Here is a 13,130-nt window from a genome sequence, read left to right on the forward strand (position 1 = left end):
GCATTGTGCCTTTTGTATAAAATTCGGATGCAATTTCTGTGTTTCATCGTCAATAAAAGTGTCCAAGGGATACAGTAATCCTGAAGTAAAGCATCGGAATCTAAAACTGGACTCACAGGAGATGTTCAAAGTATAGAATGTTAGAGTGTCAGTCCGCTTGTACTTAAGTCGGCATTGTGCCTTTTGTATTAAATGGGGATGCAATTTCTGTGTTTCATCGTCATTAAGAATGTCCAAGGGATACAGTAAACCTGAAGTGAAGCATCGTAATCTAAAACTGGACACACAGGAGAGGTTCAAATAGTAGAAAGTTAGAGTGTCAGTCCTCTTGTACTCAAGTCGGCATTGTGCCTTTTGTAATAAATTCGGATGTAATTTCTATGTTTCATCGTCAATAAAAAGGTCCAAGGGATACAGTAAACCTGAAGTGAAGCATCGGAATCTAAAACTGGACTCACAGGAGTGGTTCAAATCATAGAAAGTTAGAGTGTCAGTCCTCTTGTACTCAAGTCTGCATTGTGCCTTTTGTAATAAAATCGGATGTAATTTCTATGTTTCATCGTCAATAAGAAGGTCCAAGGGAGACAGTAAAACTGAAGTGAAGCATCGGAATCTAAAACTGGACACACAGGAGAGGTTCAAATCAAAGAATGTTAGAGTGTTAGTCCTCTTGTACTTAAGTCGGCATTGTGCCTTTTGTCTTATATTCAGATGCAATATCTGTGATTCATCGTCAATAAGAAGGTCCAAGGGATACAGTAAACCTGAAGTGATGCGTCGGAATCTATTTCTGGACTCACAGGAGAGGTTTAAATCATAGAATGTTAGTGTGTCAGTCCTCTTGTACTTAAGTCGGCATTGTGCCTTTTGTATTAAATTCGGATGAAATTTCTGTGTCTCATCGTCTATAAGAAGGTCCAAGGGATACAGTAAACCTGAAGAGAAGCATCGGAATCTAAGACTGGACTCACAGGAGAGGTTCAAATCATAGAAAGTTGGAGTGTCAGTCCTCTTGTACTTAAGTCGGCATTGTGCCTTTTGTATTAAATTCGGATGCAATTTCTGTGTTTGATCGTCAATAAGAAGATCCAAGGGATACAGAAAACCTGAAGTGAAGCATCGGATACAAGTCTGGACTCACAGGAGAGGTTCAAATCATAGTAAGTTAGAGTGTCAGTCCTCTTGTACTTAAGTCGGCATTGTGCCTTTTGTCTTAAATTCAGATGCAATATCTGTGTTTCATCGTCAATAAGAAGGTCCAAGGGATAGAGTAAACCTGAAGTGATTCGTCGGAATCTAAGTGTGGACTCACAGGAGAGGTTTAAATCATAGAAGATTAGTGTGTCAGTCCTCTTGTACTTAAGTCGCCATTGTGCCTTTTGTATTAAATTCGGATGCAATTTCTGTGCTTCATCGTCTATAAGACGGTCCAAGGGACTGAGTAAACCTGAAGTGAAACATCGGAATCTAAAACTGCACTCACAGGAGAGGTTCAAATCATAGAAAGTTGGAGTGTTAGTCCTCTTGTACTTAAGTCGGCATTCCGACTTCTGTATTAAAATCGGATGCAATTTCTGTGTTTCATCGTCAATAGAAAGATCCAAGCGATACAGTAAACTTGAAGTGAAGCATCGGAATCTAAAACTGGACTCACAGGAGAGGTTCTAATCATAGAATTTTAGAGTGTCAGTCCTCTTGTACTTAAATCGGCATTGTGCCTTTTGAATTAAATACGGATAGAATTTCTGTGTTTCATCTTCAATAAGAAGGTCCAAGGGATACAGTAAACCTGAAGTGAAGCATCGGAATCTAAAACTAAACTCGCAGGAGAGGTTCAAATCATAGAAAGTTAGAGTGTCATTCCACTAGTACTTAAGTCGGCATTGTGCCTTTTGTATTAAAATCGGATGCAATTTCTGTGTTTCATTGTCAATAAGAAGGTGGAAGGGATACAGTAAACCTGAAGTGACGCATCGCAATCTGATACTGGACTCACAGGAGTGGTTCAAATCATAGAAAGTTAGAGTGTCAGTCCTCTAGTACTTAAGTCGGCATTGTTCCTTTTGTATTAATTCGGATGCAATATCTGTGTCTCATCGTCAATAAGAAGTTCCAAGGTATACAGTAAACCTGAAGTGAAGCGTCGGAATCTAAAACTGGACTCACAGGAGAGGTTCAAATCATAGAGGGTTAGAGTGTCAGTCCTCTTGTACTTTAGTCGGCATTGTGCCTTTTGTATTAAATTCGGATGCAATTTCTGTGTTTCATCGTCAGTAAGAAGGTCCAAGGGATACAGTAAACCTGAAGAGAAGCATCGGAATCTAAGACTGGACTCACAGGAGTGGTTCAAATCATAGTAAGTTAGAGTGTCAGTCCTCTTGTACTTAAGTCTGCATTGTGCTTTTTGAGTTAATTTCAGATGCAATTTCTGGGTTTAATCGTCAATAAGAAGGTCCAAGGGATACAGTAAATCTGAAGTGAAGCATCGGAATCAAAGTCTGGACTCACAGGAGAGGTTCAAATTATAGAAAGTTAGAGTGACAGTCCTCTTATACTTAAGTCGGCTTTGTGCTTTTTGTCTTAATTTCGGATGCAGTTACTGTGTTTCATCGTCAATAAGAAGGTCCAAGGGATACAGTAAACCTGAAGTGAAGCATCGGAATCTAAAACTGGACACACAGGAGAGGTTCAAATCATAGAAAGAATGTCAGTGTTCATGTACCTACGTCGGCATTGTGCCTTTTGTATTAAATTCGGATGCAATTTCTGTTTTCATCGTCAATAAGAAGGTCCAAGGGATACAGTAAACCTGAAGTGAAGTATCGGAGTCTAAAACTGGACTCACAGGAGAGGTTCAAATCAAACAAAGTTAGAGTGTCTGTCCTCTTGTACATAAGTCGGCATTGTGCCTTTTGTAATAAAATCGGATGCAATTTTTGTGTTTCATCGTTAGTAAGACGTTACAAGGAATACACTAAACCTGAAGTGTAGCATCGGAATCTAAAACTGGACTCACAGGAGATGTTCAAATCATAGAAAGTTAGAGTGTTAGTCCTCTTGTACTTAAGTCGGCATTGTGCCTTTTGTATTAAATTCGGATGCAATTTCTGTGTTTGATCGTCAATAAGAAGGTAGAAGGGATACAGTAAACCTGAAGTGAAGCATCGGAATGCATTTTCTGGACTCACAGGAGAGGTTCAAATCATAGAAAAATAGAGTGTCAGTCCTCTCATACTTAAGTCGGCATTGTGCCTTTTGTATTAAATTCGAATGCAATTTCTGTGTTTCATCGTCAATAAGAAGGTCCAAGGGATACCGAAAACCTAAAGTGAAGCATCGGAATCTAAAACTGGGCTCACAGGAGAGGTTCAAATCATAGAAAGTTAGAGTGTCAGTCCTCTTGTACTTAAATCGGCATTGTGCTTTTTGAATTAAAATCGGATGCAATTTCTGTGTTTCATCGTCAATAAAAAGGTCCAAGTGATACAGTAAACCTGTAGTGAAGCATCGGAATCAAAAACTTGACTCACAAGCGAAGTTCAAATCATAGAAAGTTAGAGTGTCAGTCGTCATGTACTTAAATCAGCATTGTGCCTTTTGTATTAAATTCGGATGCAATTTCTGTGTTTCATCGTCAATAAGAAGGTCCAAGGGATACAGTAACCCTGAAGTAAAGCATCGGAATCTAAAACTGGACTCACAGGAGAGGTTCAAATCATAGAATGTTAGAGTGTCAGTCCTCTTGTAGTTAAGTCGGCATTGTGCCTTTTGTATTACATTCGAATGCAATTTCTGTGTTTCATCGTCAATAAAAGGTCCAAGTGATACAGTAAACCTGAAGTGAAGCATCGGAATCTAAAACTGGATTCACAGGAGAGGTTCAAATCATAAGAAATTAGAGTGTCGGTGCTCTTGTACTTAAGTCGACATTGTGCCTTTTGTATTGAATTCGGATGCAATTTCTGTGTTTGATCGTCAATAAGAAGGTTCAAGGGATTCAGTAAACCTGAAGTGAAGCATCGGAATCCAAGTCTGGACTCACAGGATTGGTTCAAATAATAGAAAGTTAGAGTGCCAGTCCTCATATACTTAAGTTGGCATTGTGCCTTTTGTATTAAATTCGGATGCAATTTCTGTGTTTCATCGTCAATAAGAAGGTCCAAGGGATACAGTAAACCTGAAGTGAAGCATCGGAATCTAAAACTGGACTCACAGGAGAGGTTCTAATCATAGAATGTTAGAGTGTCAGTCCTCTTGTACTTAAGTCGGCATTGTGCCTTTTGTATTAAATTCGAATGCAATTTCTGTGTTTCATCGTCAATAAAAGGTCCAAGTGATACAGTGAACCTGAAGTGACGCGTCGGAATCTAAAACTGGACTCACAGGAGAGGTTCAAATCAAAGAAAGTTAGAGTGTCAGTTCTCTTGTACTTAAGTCGGCATTGTGCCTTTTGTATTATATTCCAATGCAATTTCTGTGTTTCATCGTCAATAAGAAGGTCCAACGGATACAGTAAACCTGAAGTGAAGCATCGGAATCTAAAACTGGACTCACAGGAGTGGTTCAAATCATAGAAAGTTAGAGTGTCAGTCCTCTTGAACTTCAGGCCGCATTGTGCATTTTGTATTTAATTCCGATGCAATTTCTGTGTTTCATCGTCAATAAGAAAATTCAAGGGATACAGTAAACCTGAAGTGAGGCATCGGAATCTAAAACTGGACTCACAGAAGATTTTCAAATCATAGAAAGAGTGTCAGTCTTCATGTACTTAAGTCGGCATTGTGCCTTTTGTATTAAATTCGGATGCAATTTCTGTTTTCATCGTCAATAAGAAGGTCCAAGGGATACAGTAAACCTGAAGTGAAGCATCGGAATCTAAAACTGGACTCACAGGAGAGGTTCAAATCAAAGAAAGTTAGAGTGTCAATCCTCATGTACTTAAGTCGGCATTGCGATTTTTGTATAAAATTCGAATGCAATTTCTGTGTTTCATCGTCAGTAAGAAAGTCCAAGGGATACAGTAAAGCTGAAGAGAAGTTTTGGAATCTAAGACCGGACTCACAGGAGAGGTTCAAACAATAGAAAGTTAGAGTGTCAGTCCCCTTGTACTTAAGTCGGCATTGTGCCTTTTGTATTAATTTCGGATGCAATTTCTGTGTTTGATCGTCAATAAGAAGGTCCAAGGGATACAGTAAACCTGACGTGAAGCATCGGAATCCATTTTCTGGACTCACAGGAGAGGTTCAAATCATAGAAAAATAGAGTGTCAGTCCTCTTGTACTTAAGTCGGCATTGTGCCTTTTGTATTAAAATCGGATGCAATTTCTGTGTTTCATCGTCAATGAGAAGATCCAAGCGATACAGTAAACCTGCAGTGAAGCCTCGGAATCTAAAACTGGACTCACAGGAGAGGTTCAAATCATAGAATGTTAGACTGTCAATCCTCTTGTACTTAATTCGGCATTGTGCCTTTTGTATTTAATTCGGATGCAATTTCAGTGTTTCATCGTGAATAAAAAGTCCACGTGATACAGTAAACCTGAAGTGAAGCATCGGAATATAAAACTGGACTCACAGGAGAGGTTCAAATCAAAGAAAGTTAGAGTGTCAGTCCTCTTGTACTTAAGTCGGCATTGTGGCTTTTGTATTAAAATCGGATGAAATTTCTGTGTTTCATCGTCAATAAGAAGGTCCAAGGGCTACAGTAAACCTGACGTAAAGCATCGGAATCTAAAACTGGACTCAGAGGATTGGTTCAAATCATAGAAAGTAAGAGTGTCAGTCCTCTTGTACTCAAGTCGGCATTGTGCCTTTTGTATTAAATTCGGATGCAAATTCTCTGTTTCATCGTCAATAAGACGGTCCAAGGGACTCAGAAAACCTGAAGTGAAGCATCGGAATCTAAAACTGGACTCACAGGAGAGGTACAAATCATAGAAAGTTATTGTGTCAGTCCTCTTTTACTTAAGTCGGCATTGTGCCTTTTGTATTAAAATCGGATGCAATTTCTGTGTTTCATCGTCAATAAGAAGATCCAAGCTATACAGTAAACCTGAAGTGAAGCATCGGAATCTAAAACTGGACTCACAGGAGAGGTTCAAATCATAGAATGTTAGAGTGTCAATCCTCTTGTACTTAAATCGGCATTGTGCCTTTTGTATTTAATTCGGATGCAATTTCTGTGTTTCATCGTCAATAAAAAGGTCCAAGTGATACAGTAAACCTGAAGTGAAGCATCGGAATCAAAAACTGGACTCACAAGCGAAGTTCTAATCATATAAAGTTAGAGTGTCAGTCCTCATGTACTTAAGTCGGCATTGTGCCTTTTGTATTAAATTTGGATGCAATTTCTGTGTTTCATCGTCAATAAGAAGGTCCAAGGGACACAGTAAACCTGAAGTAAAGCATCGGAATCTAAAACTGGACTCACAGGATTGGTTCAAATCATAGAAAGTTAGAGTGCCAGTCCTCATGTACTTAAGTTGGCTTTGTGCATTTTGCATTAAATTCGGATGCAATTTCTTTGTTTCATTGTCAATAAGAAGATCAAAAGGATACAGTAAACCTGAAGTGAAGCATCGGAATCTAAAACTGGATTCACAGGAGAGGTTCAAATCATAAGAAATTAGAGTGTCAGTGCTCTTGTACTTAAGTCGACATTGTGCCTTTTGTATTGAATTCGGATGCAATTTCTGTGTTTGATCGTCAATAAGAAGGCTCAAGGGATTCAGTAAACCTGAAGTGAAGCATCGGAATCCAAGTCTGGACTCACAGGATTGGTTCAAATAATAGAAAGTTAGAGTGCCAGTCCTCATGTACTTAAGCTGGCATTGTGCCTTTTGTATTAAATTCGGATGCAATTTCTGTGTTTCATCGTCAATAAGAAGGTCCAAGGGATACAGTAGACCTGAAGTGAAGCATCGGAATCTAAAACTGGACTCACAGGAGAGGTTCAAATCATAGAATGTTAGAGTGTCAGTCCTCATGTACTTAAGACGGAATTGTGCGTTTTGTATTAAATTCGGATGCAATTTCTGTGTTTCATCGCCAATAAGATGGTCCAAGGGATACAGTAAACCTGAAGTGAAGCATCGGAATCTAAAACTGGACTCACAGGACTGGTTCAAATCATAGAAAGTTAGAGTGTCAGTTTTCTTGTACTTAAGTCGGCATTGTGCCTTTTGTATTAAATTCGGCTGCAATTTCTGTGTTTCATCGTCAGTAAGAAGGTCCAAGGTATACAGTATACCTTAAGTGAAGCATCGGAATCTAAAACTGGACTCACAGGACAGGTTCAAATCATTGAAAGTTAGAGTGTCAGTCCTCTTGTACTTAAGTCGGCATTGTGCCTTTTGTATTAACTTCGAATGCAATTTCTGTGTTTCATCGTCAAAAATGGTCCAAGTGATACAGTGAACCTGAAGTGAAGCATCGCATTCTAAAACTGGACTCACAGGAGAGGTTCAAATCATAGAAAGTTAGAGTGTCAGTTCTCTTGTACTTAAGTCGGCATTGTGCCTTTTGTATTAAATTCGGATGCAATTTCTGTGTTTCATCGTCAATAAGAAGGTCCAACGGATACAGTAGACCTGAAGTGAAGCATCGGAATCTAAAACTGGACTCACAGGAGTGGTTCAAATCATAGAAAGTTAGAGTGTCGGTCCTCTTGTACTTCAGGCCGCATTGTGTATTTTGTATTAAATTCCGATGCAATTTCTGTGTTTCATCGTCAATAAGAAAGTTCAAGGGATACAGTAAACCTGAAGTGAGGCATCGGAATCTAAAACTGGACTCACAGAAGAGGTTCAAATCATAGAAAGAGTGTCAGTCTTCATGTACTTAAGTCGGCATTGTGCCTTTTGTATTAAATTCAGATGCGGTTTAGGTTTTCATCGTCAACAAGAAGGTCAAAGGGATACAGTAAACCTGAAGTGAAGCATCGGAATCTAAAACTGGACTCACAGGAGAGGTTCAAATCAAAGAAAGTTAGAGTGTCAGTTCTCTTGTACTTAAGTCGGCATTGTGCCTTTTGTATTACATTCGAATGCAATTTCTGTGTTTCATCGTCAATAAAAGGTCCAAGTGATACAGTAAACCTGAAGTGAAGCATCGGAATCTAAAACTGGATTCACAGGAGAGGTTCAAATCATAAGAAATTAGAGTGTCGGTGCTCTTGTACTTAAGTCGACATTGTGCCTTTTGTATTGAATTCGGATGCAATTTCTGTGTTTGATCGTCAATAAGAAGGTTCAAGGGATTCAGTAAACCTGAAGTGAAGCATCGGAATCCAAGTCTGGACTCACAGGATTGGTTCAAATAATAGAAAGTTAGAGTGCCAGTCCTCATATACTTAAGTTGGCATTGTGCCTTTTGTATTAAATTCGGATGCAATTTCTGTGTTTCATCGTCAATAAGAAGGTCCAAGGGATACAGTAAACCTGAAGTGAAGCATCGGAATCTAAAACTGGACTCACAGGAGAGTTTCTAATCATAGAATGTTAGAGTGTCAGTCCTCTTGTACTTAAGTCGGCATTGTGCCTTTTGTATTAAATTCGAATGCAATTTCTGTGTTTCATCGTCAATAAAAGGTCCAAGTGATACAGTGAACCTGAAGTGACGCGTCGGAATCTAAAACTGGACTCACAGGAGAGGTTCAAATCAAAGAAAGTTAGAGTGTCAGTTCTCTTGTACTTAAGTCGGCATTGTGCCTTTTGTATTATATTCCAATGCAATTTCTGTGTTTCATCGTCAATAAGAAGGTCCAACGGATACAGTAAACCTGAAGTGAAGCATCGGAATCTAAAACTGGACTCACAGGAGTGGTTCAAATCATAGAAAGTTAGAGTGTCAGTCCTCTTGAACTTCAGGCCGCATTGTGCATTTTGTATTTAATTCCGATGCAATTTCTGTGTTTCATCGTCAATAAGAAAATTCAAGGGATACAGTAAACCTGAAGTGAGGCATCGGAATCTAAAACTGGACTCACAGAAGATTTTCAAATCATAGAAAGAGTGTCAGTCTTCATGTACTTAAGTCGGCATTGTGCCTTTTGTATTAAATTCGGATGCAATTTCTGTTTTCATCGTCAATAAGAAGGTCCAAGGGATACAGTAAACCTGAAGTGAAGCATCGGAATCTAAAACTGGACTCACAGGAGAGGTTCAAATCAAAGAAAGTTAGAGTGTCAATCCTCATGTACTTAAGTCGGCATTGCGATTTTTGTATAAAATTCGAATGCAATTTCTGTGTTTCATCGTCAGTAAGAAAGTCCAAGGGATACAGTAAAGCTGAAGAGAAGTTTTGGAATCTAAGACCGGACTCACAGGAGAGGTTCAAACAATAGAAAGTTAGAGTGTCAGTCCCCTTGTACTTAAGCTGGCATTGTGCCTTTTGTATTAATTTCGGATGCAATTTCTGTGTTTGATCGTCAATAAGAAGGTCCAAGGGATACAGTAAACCTGACGTGAAGCATCGGAATCCATTTTCTGGACTCACAGGAGAGGTTCAAATCATAGAAAAATAGAGTGTCAGTCCTCTTGTACTTAAGTCGGCATTGTGCCTTTTGTATTAAAATCGGATGCAAATTCTCTGTTTCATCGTCAATAAGACGGTCCAAGGGACTCAGAAAACCTGAAGTGAAGCATCGGAATCTAAAACTGGACTCACAGGAGAGGTACAAATCATAGAAAGTTATTGTGTCAGTCCTCTTTTACTTAAGTCGGCATTGTGCCTTTTGTATTAAAATCGGATGCAATTTCTGTGTTTCATCGTCAATAAGAAGATCCAAGCTATACAGTAAACCTGAAGTGAAGCATCGGAATCTAAAACTGGACTCACAGGAGAGGTTCAAATCATAGAATGTTAGAGTGTCAATCCTCTTGTACTTAAATCGGCATTGTGCCTTTTGTATTTAATTCGGATGCAATTTCTGTGTTTCATCGTCAATAAAAAGGTCCAAGTGATACAGTAAACCTGAAGTGAAGCATCGGAATCAAAAACTGGACTCACAAGCGAAGTTCTAATCATATAAAGTTAGAGTGTCAGTCCTCATGTACTTAAGTCGGCATTGTGCCTTTTGTATTAAATTTGGATGCAATTTCTGTGTTTCATCGTCAATAAGAAGGTCCAAGGGACACAGTAAACCTGAAGTAAAGCATCGGAATCTAAAACTGGACTCACAGGATTGGTTCAAATCATAGAAAGTTAGAGTGCCAGTCCTCATGTACTTAAGTTGGCTTTGTGCATTTTGCATTAAATTCGGATGCAATTTCTTTGTTTCATTGTCAATAAGAAGATCAAAAGGATACAGTAAACCTGAAGTGAAGCATCGGAATCTAAAACTGGATTCACAGGAGAGGTTCAAATCATAAGAAATTAGAGTGTCAGTGCTCTTGTACTTAAGTCGACATTGTGCCTTTTGTATTGAATTCGGATGCAATTTCTGTGTTTGATCGTCAATAAGAAGGCTCAAGGGATTCAGTAAACCTGAAGTGAAGCATCGGAATCCAAGTCTGGACTCACAGGATTGGTTCAAATAATAGAAAGTTAGAGTGCCAGTCCTCATGTACTTAAGCTGGCATTGTGCCTTTTGTATTAAATTCGGATGCAATTTCTGTGTTTCATCGTCAATAAGAAGGTCCAAGGGATACAGTAGACCTGAAGTGAAGCATCGGAATCTAAAACTGGACTCACAGGAGAGGTTCAAATCATAGAATGTTAGAGTGTCAGTCCTCATGTACTTAAGACGGAATTGTGCGTTTTGTATTAAATTCGGATGCAATTTCTGTGTTTCATCGCCAATAAGATGGTCCAAGGGATACAGTAAACCTGAAGTGAAGCATCGGAATCTAAAACTGGACTCACAGGACTGGTTCAAATCATAGAAAGTTAGAGTGTCAGTTTTCTTGTACTTAAGTCGGCATTGTGCCTTTTGTATTAAATTCGGCTGCAATTTCTGTGTTTCATCGTCAGTAAGAAGGTCCAAGGTATACAGTATACCTTAAGTGAAGCATCGGAATCTAAAACTGGACTCACAGGACAGGTTCAAATCATTGAAAGTTAGAGTGTCAGTCCTCTTGTACTTAAGTCGGCATTGTGCCTTTTGTATTAACTTCGAATGCAATTTCTGTGTTTCATCGTCAAAAATGGTCCAAGTGATACAGTGAACCTGAAGTGAAGCATCGCATTCTAAAACTGGACTCACAGGAGAGGTTCAAATCATAGAAAGTTAGAGTGTCAGTTCTCTTGTACTTAAGTCGGCATTGTGCCTTTTGTATTAAATTCGGATGCAATTTCTGTGTTTCATCGTCAATAAGAAGGTCCAACGGATACAGTAGACCTGAAGTGAAGCATCGGAATCTAAAACTGGACTCACAGGAGTGGTTCAAATCATAGAAAGTTAGAGTGTCGGTCCTCTTGTACTTCAGGCCGCATTGTGTATTTTGTATTAAATTCCGATGCAATTTCTGTGTTTCATCGTCAATAAGAAAGTTCAAGGGATACAGTAAACCTGAAGTGAGGCATCGGAATCTAAAACTGGACTCACAGAAGAGGTTCAAATCATAGAAAGAGTGTCAGTCTTCATGTACTTAAGTCGGCATTGTGCCTTTTGTATTAAATTCAGATGCGGTTTAGGTTTTCATCGTCAACAAGAAGGTCAAAGGGATACAGTAAACCTGAAGTGAAGCATCGGAATCTAAAACTGGACTCACAGGAGAGGTTCAAATCAAAGAAAGTTAGAGTGTCAGTCCTCTTGTACATAAGTCGGCATTGTGCCTTTTGTATTACATTCGGATGCAATTTCTGTGTTTCATCGTCAATAAGAAGGTCGAAGGGATACAGTATTCCTGAAGAAAAGTTTCGGAATCTAAGACCGGACTCACAGGAGAGGTTCAAATAATAGAAAGTTAGAGTGTAGGTCCTCTTGTACTTAAGTTGGCATTGTGCCTTTTGTATTAAATTCGGATGCAATTTCTGTGTTTGATCGTCAATAAGAAGGTCCAAGGGATACAGTAAACCTGACGTGAAGCATCGGAATCCATTTTCTGGACTCACAGGAGAGGTTAAAATCATAGAAAAATAGAGTGTCAGTCCTCTTGTACTTAAGTCGGCATTGTGCCTTTTGTATTAAAATCGGATGCAATTTCTGTGTTTCATCGTCAATAAGAAGATCCAAGCGATACAGTAAACCTGAAGTGAAGCCTCGGAATCTAAAACTGGACTCACAGGAGAGGTTCAAATCATAGAATGTTAGAGTGTGAATCCTCTTGTACTTAATTCGTCATTGTGCCTTTTGTATATTATTCGGATGCAATTTCTGTGTTTCATCGTCAATAAAACGTCCAAGTGATACAGTAAACCTGAAGTGAAGCATCGGAATCCAAAACTGGACTCACAAGAGAGGTTCAAATCATAGAAAGTTAGAGTGTCAGTCCTCTTGTACTTAAGCCGTCATTGTCCCTATTGTATTAAATTCGTATGCAATTTCTGTGTATCATCGTCAATAAGAAGATCATGGGATTCAGTAAACCTGACGTAAAGCATGGGAATCTAAAACTGGACTCACAGGATTGGTTCAATTCATAGAAAGTAAGAGTGTCATTCCTCTTGTACTCAAGTCGGCATTGTGCCTTTTGTATTAAAATCGGATGCAATTATGTGTTTCATCGTCAATAAGAAGATCCAAGCGATACAGTAAACCTGAAGTGAAGCATCGGAAACTAAAACTTGACTCACAGGAGAGGTTCAAATCATAGAATGTTAGAGTGTCAGTCCTCTTGTACATAAGTCAGCATTGTGCCATTTGTATTTATTTATGATGCAATCTCTGTGTTTCAGCGTCAATAAAAATGTCCAAGTGATACAGTAAACCTGAAGTGAAGCATCGGAATCAAAAACTTGACTCACAAGAGAAGTTCAAATCATAGAAAATTAGAGTGTCAGTCCTCTTGTACTTAATTCGTCATTGTGCCTTTTGTATTATATTCGGGTGCAATTTCTGTGTTTCATCGTCATTAAAAGGTCCAAGTGATGCAGTAAACCTGTAGTGAAGCGACGGAATCTAAATCTGGAATCAGAGGAGAGGTTCAAATCATAGAAAGTTAGAGTGTCAGTCCTCTTGTAATTGAGTC

The sequence above is a fragment of the Schistocerca serialis genome, chromosome 3 (genome assembly GCF_023864345.2).
Source record: "Schistocerca serialis cubense isolate TAMUIC-IGC-003099 chromosome 3, iqSchSeri2.2, whole genome shotgun sequence".
Taxonomy (NCBI): Eukaryota; Metazoa; Arthropoda; class Insecta; order Orthoptera; family Acrididae; genus Schistocerca; species Schistocerca serialis.